At 36.4% G+C, this 14,930-nt stretch overlaps 1 protein-coding gene across 8 annotated transcripts in view; it reads right to left on the bottom strand.

The window, feature by feature from the left end:
* LOC117413924 (forkhead box protein P1-like) overlaps positions 1 to 14,930 on the bottom strand; it is a 165,349-nt gene that overhangs the window by 141,449 nt on the left and 8,970 nt on the right. For 7 of the 8 annotated variants that reach the window (XM_058999644.1, XM_058999637.1, XM_058999633.1 and 4 more), the window contains exon 2: positions 2,304 to 2,424. The gene's annotated coding sequence lies outside the window, so the exon portion shown is untranslated. The remainder of the gene's footprint in view (positions 1 to 2,303; positions 2,425 to 14,930) is intronic. The other variant, XM_058999635.1, reaches the window with a different exon arrangement.

Genomic DNA, 14,930 nt, shown 5'->3' with positions numbered 1-14,930 from the left:
CGCACATACAGTGTACAGGTGTTATATGTTTTCTCGTAACTTATGAACCCCATGTTAGATTGATCTGAAAATGTGTATAGCATAAAGGTGTGGGGGACTAAACACACATGGTGTTATGACAATTGGTTCCACCAAAACCCTGAATACCTACACGTTGGCTATTAATAGACTGAAGAGCACCTGATCTCATTTTAGACGTTTGCTTTCAAAGTCATCAGACAGGTTCTTGTCACACAGCCGGGATAGATGTCCTGACATGACGTGGATTTTCTTAATTCACAGGGATCAATACAACAGTTTGCCAAAAAATATTTATTTTTTGCTCAGAGTAATGAATATTGCCCACAAACCTTTCGTTATGTGACATTAAAAAGGCAGTAAATGAAGTAATCTGTGTAATGATTATGGCAGAGCACAATACGCACATGCATGATGACACTCCTCAACCATATCATATTTATATCAAAACTCCTGAAATGCTGCATAATCCCCCTCAACACAAAATAACAACTGTCACCTGCAGCGGAATTCATTAAACCAATGTTAATGTCTCCTTTTTCTAATGTAATTTTTATAATTGAAATTTAATTCTCCTACAATATTTGGTAGATTTTTAATTGACGTTTGTTGTAATTAATTGCCCAGAATTACAGCATTAACAGAGAACTTAAAAACTAAACTTGACACAGAGATTGGATAAAGGCTGCAGTGAGGTGCCTGCTGGGACTGTATCATCCCCTCCCCCGCCCCTCCTGCTGGTCCAAGGTGGGGGATGATGGACTCTTCCTTAGAGTCATGAATTTAATTACGTACTGTATGGATTCCATTACCTCCTCACAAATGTCATGTTCATTTTCAATCATCAGCGACTCCACGCTGGCAACGGGCCAACCAACTATGTGAAAGTATTCAGTCAATTACTGGACACAAAATGGGACAAATACCCACAAGGACATTAAATAAAACACTTTTAAAATGCATCTCAAAGATACAAAAGTCAGATGACACACACTTCATAAAAAGAACAACTAAGAGATCAGACCTACTGGCATATTCTGGCAACCGAGGGCAAGTTTTTCTTCATCTTTCCATTTGGATTGACATGTCCATTGTATTAAACGTTGCATTCAAGTACGGCACTGACATTAAGTTAAATTTTTGAGCTATACCTGGCCCGACCCCCAATTAAAAAGATAAATAAAAGTTCACCTTCAATTTGGGAATTTTGCTTTTTGCACTGCGTTTTAATTCTTTAACAAATAGGATAAAGCAAAGGCAGAATACTGCATACATGAGACAAACAGGTACATGTAATTCTTCTTTTATTCACAAGCTCATCTCATTAACTTACTCCAACAGTTTGCCGTTCACTTTGATTGTCCTTTCGCTATAATAAACCCCTCAATATAACGAACAAAAGACTTGGACCGCAACAGGTTTGTTATAGCGAGGGTGTACTGTGTGTGTGTGTGTGTATATATATATATATATATATATATATATATATATATATATATATATATATATATATATATAAAAATGAAGTTTTTAGAAACTATTGAATTCGAGATGTTGCCCTGCTATAAATTTTGAAACAAACATATATGCATTAGAAAATAGATACATAGACAGGAATCTTAACATGGTACAGTTGTGCACAGTGATTGATTTGCAGCAATCCTTCATTCCATACAGTAGACGAGTAGCTGGGTGGTGCATTCGTATTCAGTGTTACAGCTATAACTGCTGCACACACTGGTGAGTGTGTGTTGGGTGTGTGTTAACATTTGTCTCTGATTTAATCCCGGTTGAGTGATGAAGTAGCTGCTTTCCACCCTGCAGGACTGTATACAAGTCAAAACTGCAGTCCTCTCTTGGTGAAAGACTTTGTCAGCATAGATGACACCCAGTTTTTCAGGTGCAGCGCACCACTGCTTTAATACAAATGTGTCTTTTACTGCAGGCTGTATTGGTGTTGATACTGTCCATCGAGTTTCTTTCTTATTGTGGCATGCATGACAAATGCAATTGTTTGTAGAACAAGTTTTGGTGTTTGAATTAAATACAATGGTGTAGATGTAGGAATCTTTTGTTCCAGTGCAAAGCTGACAAAAATGTAACCGGTAATAAACAACTCAAATTATACAGCCGCAATGTTTCTTACTCGTCTTGTAACATTACCAGTTTATTTCTCTTTTTGAACATTGCACTAGTGAAAAAGCTTTGCAAAGCGTAATACATTTGAATATATCTGTAAGCTAAAGTTTCCACATATATTTGTGTAGAGTTGCTATTTTGCTTACCTTTCTTACTTTTCTAGGTAAAATGGACATTCCACCAATTCAGTGAGAACCAAGTGCAAAGCCTACTGGACTTGAAGTCTTCACATCAGGAAGCGGACGTGCTTGAGAAGATCACTTGATACTGAAACACAGAAATATATATTTGTACATTAAGGTGGTGACAAAAACATCCAAAACTATCAAAAGTAGGAAAAATTGAATTGATTGATTATGACAGCAGAAGGCACTGTTAAATCCTTAACAATTAATCACAAAACAATGAACATTTTGTGGTTTGTTTTAGGTATTTACATATTTAAAACAGGGTCTTTTTCTTTGTCGATGTTTTAAATGACTCAAGTGTGATATGTGCTCTGGGCACACATGTGATTTTGAAAAAACAAAAAAAAGTTTGCAATTAACCAAGAAATCCACCACTTTCTGCACTTTGATTTTTATAGGGGACCTCAGTTTAAACATTTGTATCACAACATTGTTTGTACATTAAAACCTATTTTAAAAAGATCATTAATATAAAAATGTGTCTTATTAATTATAAAAAATTAAAAAAAACATAATAAAAAGTTAAAGGAATTTAAACCCCAGTTTAAAAAGGTGGGGAAAGTACCACAATGCTAATCTATGAAGCCAACAATGACGGGAGACTAGTCGCATGGAATAAATTATGACAAATAAAGAAATTAAAAAAAAAAAAAAAAAAACGTGATCAATCAAAACCACATCATAATGACACACATCTTCCCGACCCTTATCTCTAGTCCCAAATACATTTCATACTTAATCACTCATTTTATAGATGTTATAAACTTTCAGAATGAACAAAAAAGGTAAGATCGCATAATAGAAGCATGCATAAGCAACAACTGAGCAATCTTGACGCGCATCACAGCGAATGTTAAGAATGCTGATAAAATGGAATTTGTTGCATGACAGCAGTGTAAATGTTGCAAACGTTGAACATCAGCCTACACACATGTACCTAAAAAATGACTCCTAACAACAAATAACTAGAATGACAAAACACATGAAACCCAAGCAAATCCGAATGATCTATAGTCTGCAAAATGCATAGTTGGAATGTGCAATAACGTGTTTGTAAGGTTTCATAGTTGTTGTGGATGTTTTAACAGTTCTAAAATGGTTTGGTAAATTCCTTCAATCTGATTGGCTAGCCGCTCTCTCCATAGGTGTGTATGTTTTGTACTGAAAAACATACGGTAGTGTCTGGTTGCTGTTGTTTCTTGTATTTATTTTTTTATTATTAATATTCACGGGCAGATAATTATCATTCCTTCAAATACAGATTTTATGTACAGGTAACCGGGGCGGGGGGCTTATTTATATTTGACTTTTTAACCAATTACAGTACACACAAATCTAATAAGCATGTAGAGCAATAAAACACTAAAGTTTAAAAGGAACCCTTTTTGAAGACACCGTTCCCACAAACAGAATCTACAAGATGGCTGCCAGGTCTGGGCACACACACGCATTCCTCTCGGGTGTGTACTGTATATTGTACCTGCTTCGTTTGCAATTTGTGAAACAAATAATCCCAGCGATACTCTAAGCAATACATCCTGAGGGAGTGGCGGCGGACACAGAAGCACGTGTGATCTGCTGCCACCAGGGCTGGGATCAATTCCTGTTTTTCAAATCCTTTTTAAAATCAATTCCAATTCCAATTCCAATTCCAATTCCAATTCCAATTCCAATTCACGTTTAATCAATTCCAACACATCACTGATCAAAATTGCAATTAGCAGTATGCTGGTATAATGAGCTTCTCACAGTGGCAACAAATTACTTAAACTGAAGTCACCGTTAGTCAATTACATTGGCTTCAAATGAAATCAGTTGAACAAATCACAACGATTATTATGTCTCTAAAATATCAATGCCAATTTCTTCGAAGGAATTGGAATTGAGAATTGATTTTAAAAAGGCATTGACCCAACCCTGGCTGCCACAATCTGATCCCTTTCTTCAGACCACCTAAAATTTGAAAAAACCACCAGCACAAATGTATCAGGCTCTGAGTCTTGTAAGCACACGGGTTATACAGTATTTGATCAAATTTGTGTTAAACGTACTACAGTAATTACATACTTTTTGTTTGGCAGTAAAATTGTACTGTATACTACACAAAAATAATCAAACAATGACATTAATAAATACTTGTTAATGCCAACATACTCATCCATGGAAAAAATCATCTGTTAAATCAAATTTCATTGATTTTTTTTTTTTTTTTTGCACAGATTTACAGTATACATAGTATACATTTATACCACGCAAATCCTCCCCTTTGGCACTTGGTTACTTTGCTGACTGCATGTAAACATTCCCATAGTGATCTGGCACAGTGTTTCAACACTTAAGTTCATTCAATTATTTAAAAAAAAATGTTGATACATGTATTTTTCAGGTTGTATTCAATTAAGTTCTCCAAGCAGCAGTGATGAGACTTTGTTTGGATTTGGTTCAAAGAAAGAAAAGGTTTATAAAGATTCCCACACTAACTCCTAGTCGGACGGAAAACACTCTTTAAAAAATAAGTGCAATCTTGCATCAAACTTTATATACAACATTATAGCTGTCAGTCTCCCTTCCCCCGCTGTGCAAGGGGATCCTGCAGGTTTAGCCAGACTGTGAAAACAAGGCTCAGATGACCAAGTGCAACTGTAATTTTAAAAGTAGGAAGCAAACCAGACACAGCAAACCACAGAACAGGCAGTCCAACTTGTCATAATTCATGTGTGTGGAATTCAACTGTAACACCATGACCAAAATCATAGAGTTCCACCCCTGGTACACATTCCTTTTAAAATGTGAAACTATTAAAAACTACTGATAGGGCCCTGCTGATTACCAGAGTACATGTTGTATCATTAATCAACAAAAAATATGTTTATCCCAACAGACAGCTTTACCCAACATCATTTATATCTACACCATTAAGGCAGTACTTTCTCAATTCTACTTAGTAAAGAGACTGGCTTATATTGACACTGTTTTCCACATGCCTTCCAAGACATAATTACTGTACAAACAAACCTTTTCCATAGTATTCCATTAACATATACTGTGGCAAGCCGTGCGATGAACTGATGTCTCTTGTTCAGAATGATACGTATTTTAGCTTCAACCAATGTGTTCGTATTTCTCAAAAAGTATGGACATGGCCCACAAAATGTCTCCACTTTTTGATAAGGGTTAGTTAAAAAGTTCAAGATGTTTTGCAAAATCTTTATTCTACACTTACTGTACACCAGCATAACAGTCACTTTAAACTAGTGCTACCCTGCCAGTACGCCCATGATACCATGTCAGTACTGTATAGGTGGTTTTGAAATACTCTGGATATTACTGTAAGTCACCCTGGGTAAGGACGTCCGCCAAGAAATGAATAATAATAATAATAATAATAATAATAATAATAATAATAATATGTATTGTAATCTGGCCAGTAGGGTGTTATATCAATCAGTCAATCACATTTATTTTGTATAGTGCCTTTCATGCCAAGGCATCCCAAAGCACTTCACATTACACAATAAATATACTATACAATATAATATAATATACAATCAAATATCAAAAAACATCCAAAACAAATGGGGAAAAAAATGTAATAAAAACAAAAAGTTATCACCATCAGTTAAGCCATTTTAATGAAAGGTGGGGGGGAGCAGGCAACCCTTATTAACTGCTTTTAACACAAACCACCATTTGTCGAAGATTAGTCCATAGCCATGTATGCTAATAATGATTAATGGAGTGCTTGTCCTGTTCACATCCGAAACGCACCAGTGTAAACTCGTGGTTTACTGCCATACTGTTTTATGTTTTATGAGTCACTGCTGATATAGTTGTTTAGTTGCTACGGCAAGTATGGATTTGTACTGGTGTTTCAGTGACATACATGGAAATCATTTACATTACATATGTACTGTCTATCTCTGAACTCAAGCAGTATCCCACGTGCATGAACTCACTGCCCTAACCCACTGAGTCACCCAGCTCTGGGTTTAACTACAGCCCAAAACACAGAACTGCTCCAACTGATGTAAGGAGCATGGTATAATTATAAGAAAGTGGCTTAAGCAGCACAGGCACCCACTTGACCTCGGAACACAAAGTAACACAGAGATCCACATGCTTTAAAATCCTCTACAAATGTGCAGACAAAGTCACGGGGTGAAAGCAGACATTAACAGGTCATTGTGCAGTCCACTTGGGAACAATTACTCCCAGTCACGGCTAAGTGGATTGAACACGACTAAGGTAGTGCACACATCCCACAGATAACAATCCTCACAGCGATTCAGAATAAAAGCCCTCGTGATTCAGCCTTTATTGCTCAAATTCATCTTACTTTTCTGGCTTAAAAAAAAAAATCTGTATTCGTGTGTGAGGAAGCCATTCTTTTTTTTTTAAAGCGTATTACTTAATATTAGAATGTACCTAGGTTATCATGCAACATGGCAAACAGCCAGGTAATAGATATACAGGTAAACAAACAAACAAAAAGAAAACAGGTTTTGCTTTTTGTAATGTTGCATAAACTAAAAGACACAAAGCAAAACGTGTTTTTGGTTTGTTTGTTTTTAAACATTTTTGTTTAATTGAATTAATGAAAAATCGTAGAACTGGGGAATAAGTGTAAACAAAAAAACAAAGTTAATTACTGTCTCGGAATGGGTACATTTCTTTTTCCATTCCCAGCTAAAGGAAATCTGTTTTATTGGATCCTATAAACCTTGCCAAGCCAAGCCAAGCCACACAAGAGAGACAAGTCTAAACAACACACTAATTTAATGCTGTAACAATTAGAACACTTTAAATATGCTTTGTGTCATCACAATACTGTTTAAAACACCAACGTCTAGTTACTTTTTGTGGCATTTTGCAAGAACTTCAAATCCCCAGAGGGCAATTGTAAGGGGAACAGCACATCTTACAGAATAGTTTGTAAAGATGAGGTCAAATTCATATGTAGAGAGAATTTGTAAGATAGTTTCCATATACATGTCAGCGCAGAAAACTATCCACATACTCTCAGATTCTTTATAGTGTGAACAATACATGCAGGTTACAATGCAATTCTCTGATTAAAGGGTTTGGTGGCACAGATGTTATAAGCAGTACCCCTGACCTTCAATTTGCTCTTTTATTTATTTCTTAAATGAACTTGCGTAGTTTATTGAAAGCAAGGCTACACATTAAGCGTTTTAGGCAATGTCTTTTTATTTTTCAGTTTTTTTCGGATGACGCGATAAGAATATATTAGTGGAATAGGCATAAAGAGTAGACCAAGAAACACAAGCCTGATGAAGTCACTGCCACATGGTCTGGGGTCTGGGCTAAAGTGACCTTGTATAATACAGTTTCCTTCAGTACCACTCGCACAATCCTATACAACGGCTGGTGTGTCAAACTTTTTTTTTCAGCTCGATTTCTATATTAACATATGGATAATGATTTTCTAAATAAAGCAGTTTACATTTTGTGTGTATTTCTCGGATATAATAATACAGTAAAATATGTATATTACTTGTTTGGTATGATGCATCATTTGGAGCAGTATTGTCACAAGAGGGTAAGAATTCCAGAAAGCTCAATAAAAGCAGCAAGAGCAAAATGAAAACAACTATTACTCAAACTACGAGTGCCTACCATTGATCATGTCTATTACTTATCCACAAGGCTGTTGAGGGTTTTTTTTTTTTAACTTAATTCCACAGTTTTATGGGCATAAATGTTCCCTAGATCATCTGCAATTTCGTGTTTTTGATGCAACTCAAAACTAAGACATGCCTCAAGGAAGTAGAGATTCTGGGTGGAGTTCCAGGAGATCGTGATATAACTTGTTAAGGGTTATACCCCATTATTATTATTATTATGTATTATTATTATTATTATTATTATTATAATTATTATTATTATTAGCAGACGCCCTTATCCAAGGCAACTTACAATTGTAAGAGCAACATTGCCCATAAGAGCGATGTTGTGAAAAAACAAGTTCAATTAGTACCTGAAACGGTCTACGTTAATTTTATTACATATGTAGGCTTGCTACTTTTCGATTTTAAAATCGGTAAAGCTTGTTAAACGTCGAATTCGGCTGAAATAAATTTACATAGGATAATCGTCGGTAGAACCACTCGTTATTTTTCTTACCAAAAATAATAATTTAGAAATCATCTCTAGTTTGTGTAGTTTTTATACTTGCTGTCTGTCCCGTCTCCATTCCGCTCTGAATGGCTAGGGGTCGCTGTCAGTCACTTCAGTGGTCCCTCAGTAGGCTACTGTAGTTTCACCGTTAGTCATTTTATCCTGTTCTGACAGATCTCGTTGACTGAAGCAGACGTAGAATGCTCTCATTCGTTTAAATGACTATCAATCATCAAGACTTGCGCCGACTGTGCACTTTCATTTGCTAGCTACAGTGCCTGTCACTCAAAAACCGCCTACTTTGAAATTAACAGGTTAGGGTGTAGGTAAGCTTTTGCTATAGGTATACGGTGACAGTTACAGTTACTAGTTTGATTTGAAAATACGGTGCAAGAGGGAAACACTTAAAGATCGAAAAAGAGTAAGTTCTTTCTAAAATAAACGTCCGATATTAATCCACATTGTTGCTTCCACCAGACTGCTGCAGCAGATGCTGGCTGTTAAACTGCACAGATGACACGGTTCACAATTTTTCCAAGACGACTGGGTGCCACATCTGTAGCTGATGAGACACAGTGTAAAAGTGTGGCAGACAGAGAAGGAAAAGAAAAGAGCTTTGGCTGAGTGCATTGTCTTCCATGCACACTAAAAATAGGCACGCACCGGGGGGTTTTTTGTACATTGAAAATCACTTCAGCCAATTTTACAAAAACCTTGTTTGACAATCCCATTACCGAGCGAGCCTATCAGAGCCACTTCCGCAAGACAGCTTCAGCCATGAGAGAAAATGAGAGCATCCAGGAAGCAATGTGTTTGAACAGAGGATACAAGCTGTGGCAGTATATTTCAAAACCATAGCTCTCTTAGCTCTCCCATTAACTGGGCTGCTTTCCAAGTTCATTTAGGACCCCAGAGATAGAACCTCCCTGCATTTACAGAAATGACACAACATTAACAGATTTGCATATGCAAAACACTGAAGCAACAGGCATTCCTGCTCAATTGACCTATAGCTTGTCAAGTTATTCCCTGTGATGATTCTCTAACCAAATGGGCGTCATGTGAATACCATCTGGGTACCACTTATTTAAAGCTGGCAGCCTTCCTGTGGCAGGCAGGCTGGCAATGAGAAGGAAGGGAATACACTGCATCATTTACTTAACATCCATTTGCTCTTGTGGCCGTTAAAAACCCATGACTAAATAATTTGGTTATTTCTCCTGCCAGTTATTGATGTCAGCCAAATTATACTGTACATGTTACAAACAGCGGGGCTGTCAGAAGACAGATAAAGAACACATTCAGAAAATGTACAGGGAGATATGGGTTCTTATCTGTTGTTTCTTTATATTACAAATACACAGAAGCCAAATTATAGTATCTTATGCAATCCAAATGCATCAATTTGCTATACACTTTAAGGAGGAAAAAAAAATGTACAGGGTAGGACATTTATACAATAAAGAGAAAGTAACCTGGTTGAAAAGGCTAAAGCAGATTCACAGATATATAGTATACCTTAAACTAATTAACACATAGTTTATATTAATCCATAATATTACAATAGGATGTTGTTCTAGGATAAGGATCACGAGAATTCAATATAGTGTAGAAATCTCCAATACGAAGAATGAAATCCATAATACCATGTGATTCAAGTGGTTAACTATTCATAATGCTAAAACCTTGCAGACCACTAAAGCAGGGCACCACACAGGCACCAGGAGGTACCACGCATCCTTTGCAAAAAACTATATTTTTGAAGTGGGTTTTTCTTAGTGTCAAGTTGTAATAAAACATGTCTACTCTGTTACCAACACTTCAACTATCCACTTACAAACTACTGTCTTTTTTAGAACCACAGCCTCATGTGTGGTCCATATGTGAAAGCACATCAAATGAACTGGGTTGTCAAATGACTAGATAGAAAAAGAAAGAGCATGTCTTCATCTCCTCTAACACAGTCTATCTACAAAACTGGTTGCTTTTCTTGACTTGAAGTTAATAATGTGATCTTAATAGTTGCAGATTGAAATACTGACTCTTTAACTGCCACTATATTAACCCAGCTGAGGTTCCCTCCCCACCCCCGGTGATTTATTGATCCACTTATTAACATTACTGAATACAAAAAAACAGTGAAATGAGATCATTGAAAAAAAAAAAAAAAAGACTTATTCATTTTAGGGTGGCAGTACTTAGATCCACCGCTGTTTAGATCATTAGCATGGACCCCCTAGTCTCAACTGAAAGATTAACTTGAGATTTTAAAAGCAGGAATTATTTCAACTTTGCCAGAAACAGTAACGTTTGGGTAAAACCGTAGCCTTGTTATGCCTGTCATGTAAAATATCAGTGGATATACAACATTAAACCTATCAGTATCACAAAAGAAAACTGGCACGACTTACATCCACTGACTACACAATGACAAATGTTTGATATAAAAGATAAAAACTGACAAATGCCTCCATACACCCCCATTATTATGTGCCTAGTAATAAGAGTCGGGCATTAGACAAAAAAAACACCTGCCATTTAAAGCTTAAAAATGAAAACTGTAAAAACACGTTTTAAATGCATTCACTTTAACATGGGCAATCAACAATAAAAGTAGATATGCTGATAGGAGAGCAACTGTACATTCTACAGTAGTTTTTGCCTGACTCAGACGAACGGTTTATTTGAAGTGTAACAAGAAAGTGGAGACCTGCTATTAATCTTTCCAGCTCACCACGAAACTTGACTTCGATGCCAATTGCAGTGTGCGATGCACGTGTGCTATGAAGAATGCACCAGATGCCAGATTATCAGTAGGTGATAACTGTATAGAGTACCTGCTTGGCATGGCTTGAATAGTAATCCCTGAGGGCATCTCAAGTTTCATTTCCTTTTACTTACAAGGTGCACCTGCGCATATCTTAAAAAGCAATAAAATACACAATGACACCCAACTACAGTAATAAAATAATAAAAGAAGTCAATAGGAGAATTTGCTATTAAGATTGTTTTATAAATGTGAGATAGAATAAAAACAGTGTGTGAAAAGTTGCAATGCTTAAATCAATTCCGTGCCTCATACATTTAAAACTAGCTTTACTGATAACATTCTGGTTTGGTAGTGGTCCTGTACACTGCCTTCCTTAATTGGTAAAACCGATACTTGAATAGCATTAGTAATATGCCCCAAAGGAGTTTGAAAAATCAGCCCACTTGCAGACAGAAAATGTGAGGCACTGTCAAAACGTGTTTATCAGAAGAAAAGCAAAGCAGTCTGACGACTTCTTAAACTCGCATATGACCAACTTTATTATGATTACTCTTTTGGTACAGTTGGGTCAAATAGTTTGCATACACTACTGGAAACTAGGCTTCCAGGTATGACAGCACCCTGACGGTATCTGAGCCATTTCTGCTAACTGGCTGTTTTCCTGCTCATCTGATGATTTCACAGCACGCTTATGAATAAAGGTGTGCCCTCTCCCATTTGAGGGATATAACTTGGGCCTGGAAAGCACACACAAGTCAGCACAGGAATAAGGGTGGGGATAAATAAACAAACAAGAATGATTTATTGCAGCGCCCAAGATTATTTTGAGTGCAATATAAAACGAGGTAGGTGTCGCTTGGATGATCTTCAGGTTTTGTTGTATGAAGTGTCCCTGCCCTCATCCTGTGTTGTGAGGGTATGATAATGGGGAAAGTCCATGCCTCATTTACACAGTGGATCAAGATGGTGTCCTTCTGCAGGAACAATACATTTAACACAAAAATAAGAACAATAACATTAATAACAGCAGAAAAAAAACAATGATATAGAGGTTATTCTGCCTTTTGAATGATGGTGCTCATTCCCACCGGCAGCTTTCATCTTATTACTACCTTGTTTTACTTGTGTTTTAATGAATAATAATAATAATAATAATAATAATAATAATAATAATAATAATAATAATAATAATAATAATAATAATAATAATAATAGGTATGATCTATAGGGCAAGCACTACATTGGTACTTTGATCTTGGTCTATTTATTTTATTTTTTTTAATGAATTTCTGTCATTTGGTAGCAACCCCTAGATAGTTTTGTATCTGTGTTCAGAGATTTGATTTATTAAAAAAAAAAAAAAAAAAAACACACACTTTCATAACGTTTTATTGCAACACTAGACAAAAACAGAACTAGGGTCATTGCCAGCTGTGGATGGCTATCTTCATGACATTCTAAAAATCTCTCATGAAGTCCTCAAACAAATCATAAATAATTGAATTAGTAACTCTAAAAATAACCTTACTATTTTTGGCATCACAGAAACCCCTCTGACTCTAGGACTAACCTCCAGAAGTTAATCTGCAGTAAAAGCAGCACACCAAACAGTCGTCCATAATTAAGTGAGCAATGATAATCAGATTTCAGGCTTTGTGAAGAAAGATATACCATGTAACCAACGCTACCGTGTCCAGGTTTTTTGTCTGTGAGTTTATTTAAAATATAACAATAAACTTGAAGCTTTGTAAAGTACTGAAATAGAATAATACCGATTTGCTGAAGTCTCCTTGAATAAGGGGTTCGAGGTAACATACAGAAAGATAAACACACATTCCAATCACCCAAGATTATTATACACTGAAATATCTGCACTTAAAAAAAAAAAGTGCTTAGCAAGCTTCGTCACAGTGGGACGATTAGCTCTCTAGATATTGCCAAGTGCATGCAAAATTCTAAGTGTAACATATGTAGTGTACACCCACCTTCCCGATATCCTGTAGCGATGAAATGGATCCCGTTGAGAATGGATAACAAACAACATGTTTGGTGTCCACCATTGATTAACTATTATCTAAACCTCCATGCTAGTAAGCATCAATAATCTTTACTTTGAAATCTTAAAGGTTTACATTTTCTACAGTGCCTTCAGGCTAAGGGGCTTTGTACACGTTTGTACATGTCACAAACACTCTGCAGTAAAAGTAATTTTACCCACCATTGTTGGGTCAGGACAGCATAGGCATCAAAAGCTATACACCCTGTCTTTCCAAAAGCGTTGCAAAGATTTGGGGGGCCACCTGTCTACTCATTCCTTCCCAGTTTGTCCGCTAGACAAAAGATATTGTGGTCTATGTAGAAGCAAAACAGCACTGTGAACATATGGAACAACATCTGTTGGAGGAACGATTGGTTTTCCGCCTAAATTAAATAAACATTTAGTAAGTAGCATAGCTGGAAGAAGATTTACTTTAAATATTCTATAAACTCCATCCTTCACATTAACTTGTTTTTGAGGAGACAAATGTAGCAGGTGCTCTATCCTGTGTTGCAGTCACAACTTCTTTGCTTCTATAACTATGTTTGCACGTTTGTAATATTGTTCCCCTACCACACAAAAGGAGACAGAAGGACAGGTTCCTCCCAATATCCCCAGATTTACATATTCACAATACCCTAACAATGTTCCATTACATTTAGATAAATGGTTCTCTACCGTATGTAAAACTATGTACTGCATGCAATATATGTACACATGGGCACAGGCTGCATCCCTTTTGGTTGGGCTATGCATCCCCTGAAGGGGATAATAATTCTGCTTTCTAACCAGAAGTCAACACACAGCCTAGATTAGAAAGTGGAGTGTCCCTGCTAAAACACAGACAGCGAAATACTAAGATTAAGAGACACCACACATCACGTCTCTTTTTTCAGTTCCTGACTGACAGGAGTGTGCGAGTAACCACAACAGCCAACATACTGCATTATCACGTTAAGATTTTCATCTACCTGAGAAAGAACTCTAGTCTCGTCGTCCCTACTAAACCCAGGTTCATTAGCACCAACACGTTTCGGTCATGACTTTCTCAGCGAAAACTTTATGAAAAGGTGTTTTCAGTTGAGTGGTTTCAATATTTTCGATTTATCACGTTGCAGCTTCAAAACTTTGTGGTACTATGACCAAAGAAAATGTCACACATGATCAGCCATATTAGTTTTTATTAGATAGTATTAGTTGCCTGGCTGACACCAGATCTCTTTCTGCTTCACACAGTATATTTCACAACTTATGAAACTGTAACGCACCTACAATTTCCTGCAGTGGTTCACATCACTGGAATAGCTGCCAATCACACAAAGCATTTTATTATTAGTACAGTACTGAGCCCATAGTATTCATTTTTGTTTCTGCAAGATAAACAAATTAAAATGGTTTCTGAGCAAGATATCTATCTGTTTATGATCGAGTCAAACAATTTTGCACTTACTCACTTCCTATGGTAAGAAATGTGCATAGTTTGTATCACAAAACAAATGTTATATTGCAGTTGAATCACCATTTACCAAGTGACTAATAATACCTATGAAAATGTTACTTTCATGTATGACATTTGTTACTATCTCAGGTCACAAATGAATAATACTTTGATGCATGCATAGTAATAATGAAACTGTTT

The sequence above is a fragment of the Acipenser ruthenus genome, chromosome 25 (genome assembly GCF_902713425.1).
Source record: "Acipenser ruthenus chromosome 25, fAciRut3.2 maternal haplotype, whole genome shotgun sequence".
NCBI lineage: Eukaryota > Metazoa > Chordata > Actinopteri > Acipenseriformes > Acipenseridae > Acipenser > Acipenser ruthenus.
This window is presented reverse-complemented; position numbering and strand designations above follow the sequence as displayed.